The sequence below is a fragment of the Aulostomus chinensis genome, chromosome 19, assembly GCF_037954235.1.
Source record: "Aulostomus chinensis isolate RoL2024-O1b breed Wild chromosome 19, RoL_Achi_v1.0, whole genome shotgun sequence".
In the NCBI taxonomy this organism is placed as follows: Eukaryota; Metazoa; Chordata; class Actinopteri; order Syngnathiformes; family Aulostomidae; genus Aulostomus; species Aulostomus chinensis.
Window position 1 is genome coordinate 2184346 of NC_141338.1, and position 6217 is coordinate 2190562.

The window sequence follows — 6217 nt, forward strand, 5'->3', positions numbered from 1 at the left end:
GAGGACTTCCTAGAAGACGGCGCAGTTGAGGAACTGGAAGCTGCAACAATAAACCACTTTCAGTTGAAAAACGTCTTCAAGTTTATTAATTGCCCCGGTTGTGAAGCTGCTGGTGTCTAAACTCCCCGCGTGTGATTAAACATACATGCGTCTGTGGCGAGATTTCTCCCTGAATAATTAACCGTGCTGTATTAGTGCTGTGAGAATTATTCCGCCTTCAAATGCTCATTTCAGTGTGCATGTGTTTTTTAACATTCATGCATGTGAAAAATAATTGAAGGGTCTGCACTCTGCTGAATATTTCATCTCCCCCCGCCTTTTTTTTTTTCTTTTTCTAGAATTTCACGGGCTGAACGATGGCTTTTGCACCCAAAAAAAGAAGGATATGAATTTTTCAGGCATTTTAAATAATTTAGCCCAAAGTGTTTGGGGCGGCAAACCCTGATAAACTAATCTGAGGTGGAGGAGAGAAAAGGGTCTGAGAGGGACATTAGAAATTTATTATTTTATCAGCAGCTATTTATTATTAACATAGAGAGATCCCATTAGCATTCATAGACAAAGGGACTCCTGGGAGGATGCCCAGTGGATTTCAAGGTGATACATTAAAATGGAGAAGTTAAAGGAGGGGAAGGGTCCGCCGCGGCAGCTCATCTGCATGTTAGCCATCATTTCTGAGTCCAGGAGAACAGCAGGACGTCTGCAGGTTGATTTGTTGAGCCGATGGCAGATTTAGGACACGGAAATGAATCGTCCCCACAGATCTTCGAGGAAGCAGGTACCACAGCGAAGGGCCAGCGGCGCATCAGAGGGAGTTCACGTTCCCACACTAATAAGAACGTATCAAACCAAATCCATATTTAAGTTGAACTTTATGGGGGAATTCGGTCCTGTGGTTTAGAGAATTATCGCCTAACTCAGCGGGGGATAACGGTGCCGCTCAGTGTGCAGCTTTGCATTTACATGGTGATCAATGGGAAGTAGATTCATGCCAGGGAGCCAGATGTTCCCCTCAGACGCTGCAGAGACCAGAACTGAGACATAAAAAGGGATCAGGATGTTACAAACTCCTGATGGATGGACTGAGCCGTGAAGATGTCAACGATTACGATGACCAGAGAGTGAAAATGCCAAGGAGCTGAAAACTGATTTGAAAGGAAAATTCATTTTCCCTCAATCGTTATTGGAAACTGTTCAGTATCGAAGTTCGAGGTCGTGAAAAAGGCTGTCATGTGACGTTCTGCTGCTCGGCAAACGGATTTGTTCACTCAGTGTGGAGAATGAGATGTGGGGATCATCAGCGGAGAGGAAGAAGAGGAGAGAGGCGGTGAAGTGGAGGGTGGAGGGGTCAGATCCTATCAGAGAGCCGAGACCGACATCCACACACACACACACACACACACACACACACACACACACACACACACACACACACACACACAGCTGAGACAGCCCTTATGAAAATATCCAACGTTCAATCAGGATCTGCAAATTTCATGAGTCCCTCTGAATATCTGAGCAGCGCGTCAGAACCATCAGGGCGCTGCCGTCTGAGTCTGGGTGTCAACCAGAAGCTCCAGTTCTGCTGCTGCTGCAGCTTCTGGATCTGCTGGGGGCCCAAAACCTCATTGGGACTGAGGAGTGCGGGGGGGGGGGGGGGGCATGTACCAGTGAGTGTTTATACCTGACACCAGGAAAGACAGCGCGTCTGCTGCTTCTGCTCAGTGCAGGAACTCTTGCAGTGCATCAACAGCTTTCAAAGGATTCAAAGCTACTGTGTGGGACTTTTGTCTCCCTCTTCTGGTAGCAGCAGGTACTACAAACAAGCAAAATATGTATGGAATAATAAAAAATTACCATTTGTCTTTGGGGTACTCCAATCCTTAGCGACATCTTCAAGCAAAAGGAAAAAAGTAATTAATTCTGTAATAAATCTAACTGGATGTGGACTTTCTCTGTTTCTTGACATGAAAGCTGTGGAAGAGAATTGTTCTAAAGGTTCTAAAGGAAAGTGAAGTAGATGATGAAACATAAAAGGTTCTATTAAACTGTAATGGGACAGGTTTAAGCCGCTGCAGTGGAAACTATGAGAAGACATTCCCAAATTTAGTTTTTGCTGAAGCGTCTCATGTCAAATCCAACAAATTAGGTGCCGAAACTTTCCCACCCACGGAAAACAGGGTTTGGCTCCCACTTGCAGACCGAATGTGGAACCCTTGTGAGAGTTCTCGTGAAATCAGTTCACTTGGAACCTGTGATTTAAAGACGTTGTAGAACAGAATAGAATCGTTCAGCGCTGCAGCAAGAACTGGGACCAGTTCCAGAACCCTCACCGATGTGGCGGGGACGGGCGGGAGAGTCTCTCACTGGGGGGGGGGGGGGGGGGGGCGACGGCGGACATTCCCAGTGATCATTTTTTAAGAATCACCTTAAAAAAAAAAAAGCAGCAAAGGATTTAGTTGAATCTCTCCTCTGCGTATTCAAAGCTCATATTCCTGCTGCGTGTGCCAAGGTGCCGAGGATGCTGGGTAATATCCGAGGATTAGCCTGGAGCGGCGAAGCTCCTCTGTGACCACGGACTCATCCCCTCTCTATCACCCAAAAGAACCCATTAATATTTCAAATGAATGCAAATAACCTTAAATGATGAATAATTGCCCCATATCCAAATTCAATTACTGTTAAACACTGACAAATTGCAGGTTGAAAACGATGAATAATTTCTTTGACAGGGTCTCAGAAAAAAAAATGTACCTCTGTTAAAAGAAGGTAAAGACGTGAGAACAAAAGGAGGATTTCACAATAAAAGCATGTTGACTTCAGCCTGATATTTCAGTCACACCTGCAGTTTTACCTGCCATGTGTTGGCGAGAGACTGAAGACCTTTCACCTTCTTTAAAGGGATAATTCACCCAAAAATGAAACCTCCAATATGCAACGTTTTTGAAACAACGCCACCGACACTTGGAGTACTTCATTCGAGCAGTACGGAGGCTGTCAGGTTTTATCAAGTATTTTTGTACATCTGACCGCTGGTCTCCCGTGGGGTGGAGACTGGACCGCACTTTCAAGGCAGGAAGTGAATCCATTTGTCGGCTGTGTCGTTCAAAATGGTGACACCTGTTTTTGTTTCCTATTTTACTTTGCAATCACTCCCATCTTGTGTGTGTGTGTGTGTGTGTGTGTGCGTGTTTTCCTGACATTGTTCGCAGGACACAATGTCTGATTAAGGGATGAGTTTTACAGCGGAATGTGCTGATGTTGTTGTTAGAAAGCAGAAGAGAAGAGCATGATGAGGAGGAGGAAGTGGAGGAGGAAGGGGAGGAGGAAGGGGAGGAGGAAGGGGAGGAGTCAGTCAGGGGACACAGGAGAAGTGACAGAATGATTTCAAATTCCTTAAAAGCTGAATTTCATCTCTGCCCCGACTGTTTTAGTTTTACGACCTGCAACACATCCTAACGCGGGTTCAAGACTGCAAACCAATGAATGAAGAAACAAAGACATTAAAAATAGAAAGAACAACAGAACTTGATGGTGAAAACCGACGTGTGACGTTCTTGAACTGCGGTAACCTCAGTGACGGGATGGACGGCGCCGCCTGCTCCAGCGTGACTGACCATCACTGCTACCCACCATCATACTTTTGCTGGTGGTCTTCAGAGTCGACCACCGCTGAGCAGGTTTGGCTGCTGAGAACTAAAAAAAGAAGAAGAAAAGAATGTAAACAAGTCCAGTTGTGAAGCTCTGAACCAATAATTTTTCAAAATTCATCACCAGACCTGTTTATTTCATTGTTTGTAATAAACTGAAAGACAAAAACACCGACAGTGCAAAGCAAACAAAGAAAACCAACAGCTGAGCAGCTCCCAGTTTAGCCGAGTCTCTTACGCCAGCATCGCCCTCAGGAAGGAAGTTGGTTTGAGTTTCAACCAGGTGAAGCGACAGTTTAGGCACCCCCACACACACTCGGCTGATGCCACGCTGGTGTCACGGAGAAGACGGTCTTCTCCACCTAACACGTGGTACAGCAGCGCCACCCTCAGGCAGGAGAGCAGCGGTGCACGGAGACGCAGGCGGAGCTCAGGTCCGAGATGACGGACGACAACAGCGTGATTCAACGAGTCCACGCGGCAGGAATGAAAACACAAAACCTAAAATCTAACAGGAAACCCGTTCATGGAGGTGTTACCGTATTAACGGGTGATGTTAACGGAGAACTCCGTGTCGCCCACGTTGTCCTGCGCTTGTATCAGGAACACCTGCGGCTGCACGGTGAGCTCGGAGCGCAGACGGAGGAGAGCAGCACCTGCGGCTCCTCCGCCGCCTCTCCAGGGGAACGCGTGACGGTGAAGGAGTGTTCGTTTACTTTATCGATTCCAAAATCCAAAGAAATTGAACTTGCATTTGGTTTTATTGATGCTGCTTCTTGTGCTTCAACACCTCAGGGGTTTTTTTTCGTTTTGAAAGAGCAGAGCAACATAAATTTGAAGATATGAATGCAGGGCCAGCGGCAGGTTGAAGGATCTTTGAGGTTCAGGTCGAACCTGTGCGGTCGCCACACCTGTAGGACGATAATCCGCCACGTGATGGCGCCAAAGCCACAGTACCAGACCAGAGAGAAGACGCTCAACGATTCCAATTTTAAAAATTCTGCCATGCAAACTTGTGTTCACTCGTTGTTTTCTAACGAATGTTTATGTTGGGTTTATTTTGTAACAGCGGATCGTCACAAGAACGGAAAACTACCAATCAGATTACTGATCATCCAGCTGGATTAAGAGGACTTGGATTATACCAGAGGACCTGGAGCTGTTTTTGATTGGACAGTTTTGCTGTTGCTGGAATTCAGTCCCCGTTAGCTTCCAGCTAAAATGCGTGGCCGGCTCTTCCCGCATTCTGGAGTCCCAGAGAAGCGACGCAGATGAGCTCAAGACTCCTGTTGATGAGTGCTTGGAGGTGTTGTGGGTTCATGGTGTGGATGAACCTCCCAGAGCAGACTACTGCCCCCCCCCCCCCCGCTGCCCGAACAGAGCATCGGATTCCTCGCGTGAGAACGATCCTGATTGTGATATTGAGCTGCGTTATTTTTCCAGGTCTTTCAGCTCTCATTCAGACAAACCAGCCAGCCTTTTCACCGGGGGACGGCTCCGGTTTCAGAGTTGGACTTTAAAGAACAGCTCAACTGCAGGTCTTGATTTATACTTTCCAAAAGGCAAAATAACAGTTTAGCGTTGGGCTGGCTGGTTGCTCACTTCCTGGGGGGGGGGGGGGGGGTCTCGAAGCACAAAGAGATATTTGAGAATTTAAACCCCAAGATAGAATTTATGAAACTGTGTTCCAGTGGGGAGGTGCGTTCATGGTCTTGAGGACGTCGTCTCCCAACTTTCCTCGGAAAAGAAAAACACGTACGATTAATAAACAGCGTTCAAGAAGAAGTCAGCTGTTTCTGCTGGACACTGCAATAAAAGAGAAACAGTATTGCGCATTCATCAAAGTAGCGGGGACGTATTAGTGCAAAACATGATGTTTGATTCAGTATCCGACTGAAGCCACGGAAGCAGATGCAGCGCTGGCTGGAGGAGGAACCAGAGGGGAGGGTCGAGTCCGCTGGCGCTCCCGTTGTGTGTAAGAGGAACGCACTCCTCCTCCGATAACAATACGAGCTGAGGCGGAGGAGCACTCGATCCCAGCGGCTTTAACCTGATCCCGCTCTTATTATGTCAGCTGACGGCCCAGTTTGAACAGACGCTGTCCCTGCATGAACTCCAGAGATCATAGTGGGAATCAGGCTTCAGGCTTACTGGGCGGATACAGGTCTTTAATATCCAGGGTCATGTGACATCTGTAGAGGAAAACAACAACAGCAGCAAAAGTAAGAACAACAAGTGCATGAATGTGCAAACAAATACAGCTGAAGTGGACGCGCGGTTCAAATATTTCTGACCCGCATTTTGTAGAGGAAGGACACAGGCCCTCGCTGCGATCCTCCTCACATCAAAGCATCAGAGGAGAAAGGAGTCACACCCTCTTTGATCTTCACAGCCACTTTTAGGGTCTCTGATCTGAGGTCCTCTTTTGTCTTGGTCTGTTCTTTGGTTATTTTTATTTGTGTGTGTGTGTGTGTGTGTGTGTGTGTGTTGATTTGCTGATCCCATTTCCTTCCGCAGTAACAGTCACTCGTAAACAGAACTGTGATGTAAGGGTTTTTTCTTTATTG